Source organism: Drosophila suzukii, chromosome 3, assembly GCF_043229965.1.
Source record: "Drosophila suzukii chromosome 3, CBGP_Dsuzu_IsoJpt1.0, whole genome shotgun sequence".
NCBI lineage: Eukaryota > Metazoa > Arthropoda > Insecta > Diptera > Drosophilidae > Drosophila > Drosophila suzukii.
The window spans coordinates 25,100,152-25,116,025 of record NC_092082.1 but is presented as its reverse complement, the minus strand read 5'-3'; the positions used below and the strand labels follow the sequence as shown (position 1 = coordinate 25,116,025).

Here is a 15,874-nt window from a genome sequence, read left to right as displayed (position 1 = left end):
GAAAACTCTTATTGAAGTATAGGTTTCTGCTGTAAGCTGACTTTGGTTTGTAAGAGCATTCAATATTATGAAGTGCAACATAGAAACAACCAATCGATTGGTGAGGGTATTCTAAACTTTGACCATAGAGCGGCCAATCTTTCGGTTTTATTTCGCTTTTTGCGCTCTGTTTGGTTTGTTTTTCTTTGGGGGTTTTTGTTTCTGTTTCCTTTGAAAGTTTGCGCAACAATTTCGTGAGCGCTGGAAGATGATTTGTGTTCCGAACTGAACTCGACTCAGCGCCCAGCTAACTCGGGACTGGCCGGGACTCTCCACTGGCCGTGTGCCCTATCAGATACACGTCCAGCGGGCGTTTCGACCGGTCCCCGTTGACCGTCCTCCATCCAGTACTATCCACTATCCAGCATGCAGCATCCAGCACTGAGCATTGTTCGCCATCCCGAGCTGGACTTAATTCTGTTGTTTTCTTGGCTTTGCATTGTACTGGCTGCCGGCTTCGAGTTGGACTGGCTTCTTTGCATTATTCCTGGCCCGGACCATACCGGGCCGGACCAGAGTGCTATCAGTTACTGCTGATCAGCATTAGCACCTCTGGTGGAGGCCTCGCCTCGTGAATTGCTCGTACGTGTTGGTTATGAGGAAAAGGCCATTGTGCATCCATAAGATACACGAGTCGGGGCCATCATCGTCGACATGCGCATGGTGGTGTGCGAAATGATGTGCCATCGGAGGGAAAATATGCTGGCAAAAGGCATGGAGATGGAGGGCCAGGGGGTCATCTGCCCCTCAAGTGCCGGGCTGGAAACCTAATTTGAGCCAGGCATGTGGCCCAGGCGAGGATTGATCCATGTGTGCCAGACTCCGACGCGAACTGCATCTAATTTGTGATAATCTGTGGGAAGTGCACCGGCAGACTCCAATTGCAATCGGACTAGAGCAATTGTGGGAAGATTTCCGAGGAAGCCCGAGATGCACTCAACGCCTGGCTTGGAGGTGGAGGAGGCCAGATGGGGAAGGTGTTGAAAGTTGGCTTAATTATGATTATATAATGAAATGATTGGCAAAGAAATACATGTGTACGGTGGTGTAATTCAATGGAAATGAGTTGATTACTGCCCCGATTGCTGGTTATGGAGTAAGGCAGGTATTTGTGGGTAATGATTTACGCAATCTGGGTGTTGCTAAGAGAGCGATCTAACGGAACACAGTTTTAGTAAAGTGTATCTTGGAGGGGGAATATCTAATAGAAAGTTATCTTCAAAACGGACTGGAAAAAAATCTCTATACTCGATAGAAAAGCAAGAACTTTAAAGTTATCCCCTTATTTTTAAATTGCTTGTATCCTCGTAAGCCCTTCTGTACCTTCCCACTTAAACTCCCAATAAGCTGGGTAAGCTTTCTGCCACATGCCGCCTTCACTCGTTCAATTCCAATTCGAATTCCGTCAAAATGTGTTTAACCCAAAGATCCCACATGCAGGCCATTATAATTGAGCTTAACCCTGCTTTGCCCCCCGCCACGGATCGAACCAGTTGCCTTGGCAAGCAGACAAACCGCAACCCAATCAACTTTCTTGCTGCCAACCCCATCACACTAATTGTATGTCCTGGGCTGACTTTGCCAGGACTTTTCCGATCCCAACCCTTTTCCGCCTCCTGGCCTACCTGTCGTTTGTTTTGTAATGCAAATCTTTTTGCTTTCATCTGCTTGTTATAAATCGAAAGCTATTAACCAAAAAAAGGGGAACTGGAGAGGAAACGACTCAAATTTCTATGCCAACTGTGCCCCCCCAGCACCTTTTGTGGCATGTGTGCTTGTGTTATTTGCATTTGAATCATTCGTTTGTGCGAAATCAGATTAAATCGTATAATCGAATCTGATGCTGTGTGTGGGCCACGCCACACAAAAAACACAAAAAAGGATGACAAAGAACTGATGCAGGCGCAGGAGCAACCAATCAGATGGACAGCCGCGCAGGAAAAACGGAATAAGAAGAATTTATGTATTGTATAAAAATCAATAGCGAGTGGAGGCATTGGAAATCCTATGCACATAAACCCGGGCACGTACAAAACGTTTCTGGCTCCCAAAAAAATAACCCAAAAAGGTGGAGGGCGGTGAGCTGGGAAGGAAAAGCAACCACAGGAGCCACCAAAGTTGTACCAGACACATGCGGCGGGAAAATACTTTCAAAGTGAATCAACAAAGTCGGAAAACGAGGCAAGGAAAGGGTTGAGGACCCGAGCTCCTGTTGAATCCGGTGGCAAATGCCAGAAATCTTTTTGTCTCAGCTGATCGAAAACAGCAACAAAGTAAGGCGGGAATACACACAGAAGTTGGCTTGTTGAAAATTCAAATTAACTCTATCATAAAAGCCAAGATGAGACCCCGTTCGAACCCATCGCCCTCCTTCAGCCGGCTTGAACTTCTCCATCTCCCCTCGCCCGTCCTTGTTTGCCTTACACTTTACGCTACATTTTAACTTCAAATTAAGTTTGTGTGCACGTAGCAAACACAACAGCAGCAACAACAGCAAAAACTGGGGCTTAGGGGGAGGAAAACCTTTTTGCCTTTGATTTTCTATTTCTTTTTGGCCTGGCTTGCACTTTTTTTGCCGCCTCAAGTGGCCTCAAACAGCATTCGACTTCGTCTTGGCTTTGGTCGTCTTGGTTTCTGTGAAAATAGTTCGTTAGCCTCTCCAAAAAGAAGAAAAACTAAATTGTGCCCCCCGCCCCATCCGATTGCCATTCAAAAAAGGGCAAAAGACTTTTCGGAGTCAGTGTGTGGGTGATTGGTTTTGAGCGAACCAAATTATTGGCATTTATTTCTCGTTTTGACTTTGTGAGCGTCTCAACTGAACCGTCTAATGCGCTTACAGGGGGAGGAAGGTCCGGGGTCCAATCTTAATGCCGCCTAATTAGCAGCCTGAATGCGCTAAGACTACAAAAGCAGCCAAAGTCAGCAGCCGGCAGAACGGAGCTCTCGGGGGAAAAGCGGCGGCGAAACGAAAGTTTTGGCAAATTGAAAATGCGCAAAATGACTTTGACCAAATCCCCGGTGCCAATTGGCAAGTTACAATGGCCGAGCTCTGTGGGCCAGCGGGGCGGGTGGAAAATGCCGAGTAAGCGGAAAGTGGCACAAGGAAATGCTCTGCAGCAGAGGTGGAAAATGGCACAAATCGGGAATAGTTGGGTTGATGGAAAACGGTTTGCTCTCGGTGCAGGGAAATCCTCACTTCGCTGGTTTATTTTGGACTTACATTGATCAATTGATCCGCACAAACAACAGAGGCCATTGCATTTCTGCAACCGGCTCATATCAGTTTCATTGTTATGTGCCAACTTGCTCTTTCCCAATTAACTCGGGTGCAGGGCTAATCCCAAATTCCATTAACACGAGACATCGAAAAGAGCAAGCAGCCGGCGATCTACATTTATGACATTTCGTTTGTTCGCCGACGATTTGCCGGCTCACGGAATGACCCAGCAGATCCCCTGATAGGCCTTGTCAAACCCTCTGTCAGAGGCATAATACCCGCTCTGAAACCGGCAATTCTGGCACATTCTGGAATCCCAATCCCAGTACCAACCAATCCGATCCCAAACCGAACCTTCCATGGCAGCATCCACTCACCGCAGCCAGCTTAGCATCCCATCCCCTGAGAACCTTTGCCGAGTTCACCCCTCACCGCCGTGCTGATCCATACCATACCATACCAAATACCCCTTGCAGCAGATCCTCAGCTGCTGCTGGCTTTGTTTTGTCTTCTTTTTTGTTCAATTTGAATGATTTAACATAAAGCGAAAAGGTAACACCGAGCAGACACAGAGGAACACCCCTCGCCGCTGCCATTGTTGCTTCTTCGGCCTTATAAGTGCGATTCTCCGACTCCTTGCAACACGCGGCCAGAAAACTTTAACAACCAACAACAAGCAGCCAGCCAGCGAACGCGCGCAAATAATTTCAATCGTCGTGAATCATGAATAATTCAAAATCATCATTACCAACACCTTTTGAGCCGGGCCTGGGAAACAGGATGAGGGGCAGGACGGGGGGCAGGGGCAGGGGCGGCACGCGGAGTGTTGCCCAAAATGTTCACACTTCCCAGAGGCTGGCAAGCTGGCAAACAACAACTTTTGCTCAATCTGCAGTCAGCTTCGAGTGGACAATGGGGGTGAGGGCTCAATGGACTGGGGAGATGCCGCTCAAGTGCTAAAGTGAGGCGGATTACCGAACCAGCAAAAGCAAAAGCTGGTGAAGCTGTAGCAACCACCAAAGCATCGACTACTTGTGCAGCACCCAAAAAAAGAAACAACAACTGAAAAAAAAACACATCCAGAGAAAGGCACTCTCAAGACCGAAATAGGTATATACCCTAAGGAGCTATTGGTTTCTAAAAATCTAGGAAAAACCTCATGTCATATGACATAAATTGTGTTGAGTCTGGTTGGTAAATAACAAATAGTTTAATAAACAAAGAAAGCATTTTAATAAAACATATTTCTAGTTCAAGCTAAAAAGAGACATACGGTCCAGCACACAAGACATTTTCCAAACATCACGTAGACCCGACCATTTGTTCTGATTCCTCGTGGCTTAAATCAAAGTACTCCCAGCTAGGGTATACCAAACAGTAACAACAATACCGAAAACACCTCCGACCCCTTGGCACGCCTTGGTTTGAGGCTGCTGCCGCGTTTTTGTTGCCCCACCGTCTATTGTATTCCATCGTCGAAATATGAGGCACGACTCTGGCATTAAACTTCAAAATAAAAAAGATACGAAAACAAAACGACCGCTGCAAAATGCCAAAATGCAGCCGTGTCGAGGACTCTGGTGTTGGCCAGGCCAAGAACAATAAAATGGGCACAGCACCAGCGTCGTCGAAAAATACAAAAATCCAGAGACCAGAGGAGCGAAAAGATAAGCAGGCGGAGACGAGCTGGATGGATGCTGCCGAGGATGAGGACGCGGACGAGGACGAGATGGTTGTGGCGGGATGGAGCTGCTCGCAGCCACTTCAGACATGGGATGTGCAAGTGTTGGCCAAGAAATAAAAGTTGCTGACCTTAAGCCAAGTCTCGGGTCTTTGTCTTTCCCTTTGTCTATGCAGCCGGAGTAAAGTTTTATTTTTTCCCATTTCGCCCCCCGCGTTTTTAAGGATATGAGGCAAATACGGAAAGTTAGTGCTGCAGCTGTGGGTGCGGGGTGCGGGGATGGGCTTCGTGGCAAGCTGCAGTGGCAGCTGTTTAATAAGTTCAAGCAATTAAAAGTGTTTCCAGAGGTTGCCACAGGAGGTGCTTCGCGGAGGAACTTCTGCTAGTCGTAGACATTAATAGGCGCATAAAATGGAGTGGCGGAGAAGGTGGTTCGGGCCGGTTATGGCGTTGGCTTAACGATGTGAGGATCATAAATGGGGCTTAATGATGCCACCACTTTGCCTGCGCGAGAGCGTTTCAGTTTTCTTCGAATCTGGAGAGCCAGATGGCTGCGGGATTGCTTTACAGGCCGAGGTGGCCGAAACACGGTCCATTAAGACCCTAAACGTCCTTCAGTCAATCCACTTCAAGACTTCCCCTCCCAGGCACTGAGAATAAATTGCAGACTTACTTTCCGTTTCAAAATATCAAGCCCAGACTCCGGTCCGCACATTAAAAGTGCCCCGAACAAAATCCCACATCAATTTGGGTCATTAAAGTTCCGAGGAACACAAAAAACTTTGCCGCCAAATGCAGCCATTAAAACTGCCAAACAAAATAATTTCCGATGGCCAGGCAGCGACGGCAGCAACAATCAACTATTAAAAAAGGTAGAAGCGTAAAAAGTGCACACAAAATCAAACATAAAATTAAATTAATGGCCTAAACACTCACCCCCTACTTTGTTTGCCAAAAAAAAGGTTCAATTTCGGGGCATTAAAATTATGGAACAAAGTAAGGGAGTATTTCCTTAAGCTCTCTGATATTTATATACATATATATAAATTGCATGTTTACGAGGATATTTTCCCGATGTTTGTTTATGACCGGACTTTTATACGGCCAGCTGCCGCGGGAGGAGGCTCTCCAGCTACCCACCAGTCGAAGATAAACGTTCCATCGCTAATTTGAGTCTTTGTCACGTCTTACCATATGGAAATATTATTTGTAAATACTTTTATGTTCCGTACGTGACCAGGACGGGGGTTCCGGAGTTCGGGGGTTCGGGAGTTAAGGGATCCCAGGGTCCGGGTGGATGTGAGGAGCGTGCTCGTGAGGGGGTCACTTCATAGAGTGCGTAAAACGCTGCCCGGGGACACAGAGCTCGACTACGTTTTTTATTGTGGCGACGAAATCAAATAAAGCGCTTCGAGTGGGTGCGGAAGAAGCCTTCTGCCCTCGCTCGAGTATGAAAAATGTATATTGCAAATTTGGCAAACGCAAATCCCTCGAAGAGGCAGAAATGTCATCGTAAAATTGCCAGACGGCTTAGCGATGGCAACGAACGAATAAATAAAAATTATTTCCAGATGACATATCAGCGCGACTCGCCCGCTGCTGACACCTTAAAACCCAAATGCGCTTATGATACAAAATGTTGCGTGTGCCCTCAGGAGCGAAATCCTCGGAAAGAAAACCGAAAATAAGCGGGCCAAATCCAGACCGGTACAAATTGAAACGTTGAAGAAATTACAAAACTGTGCAGACTCGCCGCCAGAAGGGGCCGAAGAGAGTGGGGCGGGAAGACTGGGACTCGAACCCAAGTCCAAAGGAGGATGTGGACGGGATGCGGAAGAAACGGAGGCACAGCCCGGCGAATCGCAACTGTCAGTTGCCTGGGTCCCCGTCTCAGACGTCAACTTAACGTGAATAATTGTCTAAATCCCAACGACAAACACTTATTGTCCTGGATTAGCAGGCAGCCGGAGAAAGAGACCTACAGATAGGGATATATATAGAGAGAGGAAGGGAAACCTGGAGGGGATTCGCACCAGAAGCCCAAGGACTGCGTGTAAAAAATGAGTGGCAAAAACTTTGAAATGTTTTCCCTACTTTTTTATGCCACAGACTATTTCAGGGGATATCAAATGGGTATATAAGCTAGGTGGTGGAAAAGTAAAAATAGGTAGGTGCTACTGGTTGGAAATATTCCTTTCTTCTGGGAGTAATATAAAAATGTAGAAAGGAACATAATGTATTTTTTAATACACAAAAAAATATATTGAGGTAGTTAAGTAACGTATCTTTTCATGACTATCCTAGGTCATGTTTATCAACCAAAAGCAGAACCGGAACTGACATCGACATCCATTTCCTCCGCAGCTCGGATATTCTCCAATTAAAAACCCGAAAGTTGAGAGAGCATTCCCCAGTCGTAACCTCTCGCTCCCCGAGGTCAGTTAAGCTCTTTCTATTTGCCTCACTTAGGGTTTTCCCCAGGTGCCAGAGCACTGCAGACCGGTAAGCGTTTTAAACTTAACAAGCTAGCAGCGTTTGGTCAGGATACCCACCATGGAAAGAATCGGGATAGGACGAGTATATAACGAAGAAGTTTCGGCGTCATCGCGCCGTAGCTCCCTTCTCTCCTCTGTTTGCCTTCTGCATTTCTTTGCGTTCAATTAATTTGCTCACAATTTGGATAGCAAAAGAGCCCAAGACGAAGTATGGCCGGGACCAAGGGAGTGGGTTTCTATGCATACCTCTCCCTACTCAAAGACAAAAAGCAAACTTTAAGTAGCAAAAGTAGCGGGCTTGCAGAAGAAAGAGAAACCATAGGGGAGCGGTAGCCGAGAGGACTCGATATGTAAAAGGCATTGTGGAAAAGTTTCTCCGGAGGAGCCAGGCAGCCTGCCAGATCCCCTGCGGAGGCAAAGTTGCCCAAACTATCCGTGAAAACCCCTTCGCAACTCGCAGGCCCAGCTGCAGGCAGCTGAGGAACTTCAGCACCAGGTGAGCATCGGCAACTTTTCGATTTTATTGCTGACACGGCAAGTGCGTTTCCAGCCTGGGAATGCATTATGGCTGTAGCAATTGCGATGCCACCAGATACGTGCATGCCAAACTCCAAATTGTGAGTATTTTCAGGTTACATTCATTGGTATTGATGCTGAATATTCGGAGTAAACCGCTTAAAGGTCATCTTTGCAATTCTTTACAGTCGATTTAAGGGTGTAGGGATATGTTTAAAGTATTTTTATGAAGGTTTTTTTTAAGTGATAACCATCTCATATAATTAATATAACATTTTGAGGTTTCGTCTGCTTGCATTTAAAGTAGGGTTTAAAAAAGTAGGGCAATATTTTTTCAGGTATCAGAGGTATGTTAATTTTGATATATGGCACCCGAACCCTTTGCAGCCTCGATTCATGCTTCATTAACTCTGAGCCCGAAATTTCTTAATTAAAAACGAGTCCACCCATCAGGGCTGGCGTTCAATCCAAACAAGACCAACAATCCGAATTCGTTTACAATTGCCAGTTGGCTGCAAAGGATTAGTTTCAGATTTGTTTACCCTCTAACAAGGAGCACAGGGGCGAGCGTAACCCCAGAGCCGAAACCGGTTATCAGAGTTAGTTTTCGAGGAGGAACGGAGGCCGAACCTACCACGGTCTGACTGATATATGAGCACTGGCACACAAGTAAGGGACTTATACGAGTCTATGCAAATCTCGGGCAGAAGGGACAAAGTTTTTAACACACCGTGCAAAGCCCGGGCTCGGACAAAAAGGATATACGAGATGATATATATGCAAATGCCATTCGAGAGGGTCGCCCGGCCATGGGAGGGGGTCCTTCCTGAGGCGACAAGTATGCCCGGCGCCTGCCCTGCTGCTGGTAATGTCCTTCAAGGCCTACGAGGGTCCTGGCGAGCTTTTAAAACTTTCTAGCCTGCCGAGGCACAGGCTTTAAGCACAACGAATTTCAATTAATAGCCAGAGACAGACGCAGGCAGACACACACTCTCCGGGCCGAGAGCCATTTCCTGCCAGGGTCCTTCGGCCCGCCCACTTCCTGCCGCCCGCCGGCTGACACTAAGCCCAAAGGCTACCATCAGCTCAGCTGTGTGGACCACCAAGTTCACTAGACAATTTATTTTTGCTTTCGATTTTCCAAGCTGTCAGTTCACGCTTAAATGCGCACAGTTCAATTTAAAATGGGTAGCCCAGGACATGCACAGGGATACGCCTCTGTCAGTTGCCGCTGCCTCGCCAGTCTTGTATCTGAGTGCCGAGTATCTGGGTATCTGTGAGTCCGTGCATCTGTATCTGTGGCCTGCTGCCTGCAGTCGCACTCGCAAACTGGGTTAAGAGGTTGTTATCCTTATGCCGTGTTTTTGAAAATAGGCAACCAACTTCGTGGCCCGAGCCCCCCTGGTGGCCTGTTTGTGATGCCACTGGCTCATATCCGCTGCAGACACACGAAACGTCCTGGCTGCCAAACCGCAGAGGGAGCGGGACGGGGAGAGAGCGGAGGAGAGATTCTGGAACCGCCGCTGATGATCACAAGGATTCCTCCATCCCGCCCTGGGTGCTGGTGATGATGATGATGAAATTATGAGCGCAAAAGCATTTGCATTCATTATGTATGATTTTTTATTCCTCCGCTGGAATGTTGCTCTAGAAATTAAACTAACGCTGCTCGTTAGTCTCAGTCGCAGCCCCGGATGGGGGTTATACGGTTATGTGGGGGCTTCAAGGGGCCGGCGGCTTCAATGCAATTTCACAAAGCGTTAATGGATTCTCTCGCATTTCCTTTGCCATTTCATTATTATTTACACTTGGTAATGCCATGCGTACCCGTGTTTCTGTCTAAATGGGGTCTCAGCAAGGGCACTCAATTTAATTCTTGGGTTAGTGATCAAAAGGATTAAAAGGATTTACTCTTAAAAAAGTATTTAATTACAAATCCAAAATTAGAGAGCATAATAAAACAGAAAAATATACCTATTGCTATCTAAACCACTTAAATAAATTTAAATAAAATAAGTTACAATTCCTTAGATTGACATCTCCTACCACTAAGATAAACCTGAAGTTCTGACTTGAGCCACCCTTATATAAAGTCGTTCCATTCTTTTCTTATTAAGTGACATTCTTGCCGAGATGAAGGTGAAGAAATGAACCATTTATAACTTTATTATCGCCTGCCCATTGTGGGTAACTTGCTTTTTGTGCGTTAAATGCATTCAAATTCTAATTTCCCGAGCCGGCTTTTTGCCAAAGGATGCGTCGGCCCAGGGTCCAGGTCCTGGTAGCAGGAGGGCCACTTTTTCTTGTGCTAAATGATTACACTTAACTAGATTTGCATATATTTAAACATTTCCTTATGCGCACGCAACACGAGTTGTGTGCACGTGGTTCTCGGCGCTCCGTTCTCGGCTGTGTCCTGTGCACAAAAGGATTATTAAGGAGCTTCATATGTAAATGAAAACCAAATGCACACGACGACGCCAGAAGGACGGTCGAGTGGAGGAGCCGGGGAGTGGGACAGATAACCTGGAAGCCACAGTTTGGCAAACACAGGCTCCAGCTCCAGCTCCAGCCTCTGCTCAGAGCCAGACAATGTTTGTCCTGGGATCCAGAGGGGAATCCTGCAGAGCCAGGACGCCAGTGTGCGTGTGTGGGTGGGTGGGCTCCACCTTTCGAGCCCGGCTAGAAAGTAGGTGAAAGCCAGAGGCAGACGGAAAGCCAAATGGAGTGCCCGCACCCGTTCGCTCGCTCGTTCGTTGGCCCGTAATTTATGCTTAAGATAAAGTCCTTGAATAAATACATGGAAAATCCTTTGAAATTGAAATTAAATACGAATATCATCTTTTTTTATACGTACACACACAGAAGAGTGGGCCCAGTCGGAGGCACGGAGAAATGCAGACAAAAGGCGAACGGGAAATGAAATTAACATTTGAGTGCGCTTTCCCAAAATTAAACGAGACGCCACAGGATTCGGGGTGCGGGGTGCTGGGAGTCCGGCCCAGCACACACACGTATTTATTTATCGAAGCTTCTTTGGGGTTTTAGATATGTGAGCCATCTTATTTAGCATTTTTGGCATTTTCCCTCGCTCGTTCCTCCCCTTAGATTGGGGTAAAATTCCCATAGATTGTGTGGCAAAACATTTTTCTTAGCCATTTGCCATATGAAATTAATTTTACAGTCAGCAGGCAGAGCTCTGTGTGCAGCTTTCAGTGGCAAATAAGCAGAGAAACCATTTAAGTCGAATTTATTTCGAAGGGGCGGCGTTCGGGCTTGTGGTTACCTCCGGAAAATTGCAGGGAAATTGGAGAAACTGCTCAGAATATATTCTTTGATACGCCTCACTTGGGAGACAAGCCTGCTTTAAATCGCACTCAAAAAGTAATAAATGGCTGAGTGAATTGCTGGCTAAAATTTAATTTCGAGGGTCTGTTCATCTGTTGCATACTTCTCAGCCAGTCCATCCATCTGCTCGTAACCCTTCCTCAAATTTCTATTCCCATTTGCATGCCCATTTTTGCAAATGAAGTTGTTGCAGCCTGGGATCTGGCATTCACAATTCAGATTCTCGTCTGCTGCAGCTCGGCTGTGATTCCTGCCCTTGGATTTCCCCTGGGTATTACATATTAACAATCCTTTCGTGCCGGCCGAGGATGCAGTTCGATTCTGCTTTTCATTAAAATTAATATTAATTTTACCTGAACACACAGATTTAAATTGCATTTCCACAGCCAAAAAATCCCATTGAAGTGCTTGTATTGCAGTTGTTGCAGTTTTGTAGCTTTGCCAATTGGCTCATATAAATTGCATTGCGTTTTTCCAAGCGCCCCTTTGGCAAAGTTTTATTATTGGAAAAACAAACATATTGAAGCTTCCCTGTTAACTTTTGTTATTGCATTTTGAATTTGCGGTCGGGAAACGGGGTGAGGGTAAATAAAAAGCCTCTGGCTTGGGCATAGAAAAGCAAAGCACAAAAATTAATTATGAAACATTGCTGGAAATTGTGTAAATATGTATCAATGAAAATGCAAGGCAAACAAAGCATTCTCTCATCGCAATTCATATTCGAGCTCGTCCCAGGTGAGCCCCAAACATTTAAATGGGATTTGAAAGTGATTTTCAAATCAATGAAAACAGTTTACATCCATTCGAAACAGAAATTGAAATGTTTTCATAAGAATTACGATATCTCTGGGCCAAATTCCTCTTGACTGGCAACCGATTTTCGACACAAGTTCTAACAAATAAATCCCCGAAATAATATCGCAAATTTTTCACCCTGCCAGCCGCGATTCCACTGGTTTTCAGCAGGCCAACAATGGCAAATGTTAACCAGCATGGAAATTGCATTGATTTTTCGGGTGCGAAAATAGATGCATCATAGATTTTGTTACCTAGTCAATTTATGTGCCAGCGAGTTCAGTCCGCCCGAGAGCAAATCAAAAACCATCGAGAAGTGCCTAAAATGTGCAATATGAGTGCGGGACGGGCGGAGGTGTTTGCAACGAGGCCCATAGGCTATATAAATTTCAATCTATCATTTATTTAAGTCCTAGGCCAGCGGCAGAGGAGCAGCCCCGGCCGAGGCTCTCATTGCCATAAATCCCCATCAGAGATACGCGTATATTTATTTACTGCAGCTCGCCCAGATACAGATACAGTCGCCCCAGTCGCCCCCACAGAGGACGATGCTGGGCGACAAAACTGTAGCCGAAAAATAAAACAGCTCCTCCGCCCGCCGAACGCCCCTTCCATATTTTATTTGGGTTTTATTTCTGCCTTTCCTGGTCTTTTTCTAGTTTTCTCCACCGACGCTTCTGTTGTTCCTTTTTCCTGTGTAAATATTTTGGAAAATGCGTTTTTCTTTACTGCCACAGTTGTATCTTTTCATACACCTCGCTCGTTCCCTACATATAGCGCGCAATGAAAAAGGATTTTTTGCCGATTCCCGCCGGGCTGCCAATTTTTATGGTTAAAATATTTGTGTTGCTCTCGTTGGAGCGCGGGAACCTGCTAAAATATTTATGACAAGCGCCGGGGAATACCCGGCATACAATATTTCAATATAGCGAGAATAAAATTCTTAATGTTTGGCTGGTAATTAAAAAAGTCCAATTGAAAAGGCCCCTGGGTGGCGGGGGCAGAGGAGGGGGTGGAAACTGAAGTGGCGGTCGTAAGTAGCCCAAATGAATTTTTATTGCCGTTCATTAGGCATCGAATGGCATCGAATCAATCAATTGTGGCATTTCAATTCCCGATCAGAATGAGATCGAATAGGGGTGGGCCTATGCAAAGGGGGTTTTTGAAAGGGAAACTACTGGCTAAGCCGGAAAGCCTTTCGATAAATGGGCTGCACATTGTATTGTACTCAGTTTTGTGCCATCGGGGACCTTCGACATTGGCCACAGTATCCCCGGCAAAACTTTTAATTACCCTCTCTCGCTCTTTTCTCTGGTTTCCATTCTGTGCTCGCCTGCATTCGGCAATTCCAATTAAGCTATCATATTCTTGTCTCGGAAACTTTCCCCGAATCAAAACTTGTGGCCCCCACCCTGCCCCACCTCCGTTTTACCATCGGAACTGGGCTAACGAATATGTTCAATTTGGTCCTGGCTGCCAGCCGAGCACAACAAAAACTTTATCTTAATAATTTCCATATTCCATAAGTTGAACATTTTTCCACAGTCAAACTTGCATAGCGCCAAATATTCCGAAACTCGAACAAACGAGTAAGCGTCCAAGCTCCATCTTAAATTCTTTGGAATTCTAGAGGTGATGCTGGGAAAGTCTATAAGATGTAACTGTTTCTAGCTTGCATTTTCATATGAAAAATATTTTTAGATCTTTAAAACATGAAATTGTCTTCTATTTAAATTCATCCAACCTCCATCCTAAATTCTCTGAAATTCTAGAGGTGAAGCTAGGAAAATCTATAAGATGTAACTGTTTTTAGCTTGAATTTTCATATGAAAAATATTTTTAGAACTATAAAACATGAATTTCTATGCTATCTTTAATTCTCTAGAATTTTAGAGCTTAAGCTTGGAAAATTGATAAGACAAATGTATTTTCTACTATTAAACATGAATTTTTCTTCTATTATATTTCCTAACTATGGATCACTAAATACAAGATCGTAAATAACTATTATTATCTTAAACTAATGTAAAAATGTACAAAGCATGCAAAGATCAAAGTATTTTGAAACTGTATTAAAGAGTTTTAAAATTAGATCGACGTTTGGATTACGGATTTTAATACTATCTTTAAAATTAAAAAAACCCGCCAAAACTAATGCAATATTGATTTCAATACCTCTTTTTCAGAATTAAAGAGACGCACAGGCTATTTAAATTTCAATCCATCGATCTACAAGGCTAAAAATCCCGCTAAAACTAGTGCAAACCTTTCAAAACCTCTATTTTTATAACTAAAGATATTTAATAAGTACCCATAGAGGTTCGACTGTATCCTGGTGAGGGATCTGCAGCAGGCGAAGGCAACTTTGGGCGCTGCACCTGCAGCAGTTCCTCCGCTCCTAGCTGGGGCACTTTTCCCATTTTCTTTTGTGCCACAGTGCAGAATGCAAAACGGCAAAACCTCTAAAAAAGCAAGGAGGAAATACTGATTGAATGGCATTCCAATGAAGTTGATGGATGCATTAAGGGCCCCCGCCCCCCTCCCCTCTCACCACCCCTGCTATCACGCACACACTCGCGCAGCAAAGTTTTGTGGCAACCGAAAACACACACGAGGCAAGCTCAGAAACAGAATCAGAGACAGGTCAGAACAGGGAAGAAAGAGCGAAAGGGAAGGGAAAGGGACGGGCGATAAAGAAGGAGACCGGCGGAGAGCAACCTGCATGTGCAAGGCACATATCTGTATAATGGATTGCACTTAACATGCCACACACAGCAACCACAAGTGCCGCCGCAGGATCCCCGCCACCCCCGCCCGGCCTCTCAGGTAATACATCATTTACGGAACTCACCTGAGGCTGGGCTATCGGAAAAAGTCTGTCGCTACTGCTGGCGTAATCCCGGCAACGTAACGTCTAATCCTTTTGTTTACGTTTACGGCCACGGCTATGCACACTCACACACGCTGGCTCATGCAATCGTACGTATTTAAATTTCGGCACACATTACGTGGGCGGCACCATCCGCGTTGCTCATCCGCCCCGTTGCCAATTGTTAAATCCGCTAGCACACACACACACTCCCACGCGCGGGCTACGTAAGCCGTAAAGCGGAAGCGTAACGGTTAACGGTTCGCGTCGCGTAACGTTCAGCCAGGCGTCCTTTAGAGTCCTGCAATTGTTGTTGTCGCTGCCAGGATGCCGGCTCAAAAGAGCGAGACGGAGCGCCGTGTGTTTTGATTTAATTCGCAAATTATGTGCTGCTTAGTTTGGGCACCGATTCCGATTTGCATATGAATGGCGCACTGTGAAACCGCGTTTGTTTTTCGCCTACAACGTTTTATTTACATATTTTGGGGCTTTTTGGCCAGAAGCACTGCACAGCATTTAACGCACGTTCTGTCTCGACTTTTCGTGGTTTATTTTGAGAGTTTTCCTGTCGTGTCGTGCTAACAGTTTTTTCTCGGGCGAATCGTCCGCCCGTGTACCGCTCGCTGGGAAACTTCGAAAGTATCTGAGTTCGCGCTCGCGGGCACCTGGCTACGTCACTTCGCAACTGAATTTCAGAAGCGAGCGTCAGAGAGAGAAGTTTCTCCCCACAGAACACATGCAACTCTCTTTGCCACGCTCTTTGAAATAACTATGCCCGAAAGACCGGGTTTTGCATGACATTGTTCGGGGTGTCACAAACATCTCTTCGAACTGAAGAGTAATATGTTCTCCCACCTCGCCTCGGCAGAGCGGAGAGAACGAAAACAGAGAGAGCTGGAGAGGAGTTCTTTGTT

The 15,874-nt window shown here is 45.7% G+C and overlaps 1 protein-coding gene across 1 annotated transcript in view; it reads right to left on the bottom strand.

Annotated features, from left to right (window-relative positions):
• Window positions 1-15,422, bottom strand: part of olf413 (DBH like monooxygenase olf413) — a 110,196-nt gene extending 94,774 nt beyond the window's left edge. The window contains exon 1 of the mRNA XM_036815202.3: window positions 14,943-15,422. The gene's annotated coding sequence lies outside the window, so the exon portion shown is untranslated. The remainder of the gene's footprint in view (window positions 1-14,942) is intronic.
• Between the last annotated feature and the right edge of the window lie 452 nt (window positions 15,423-15,874).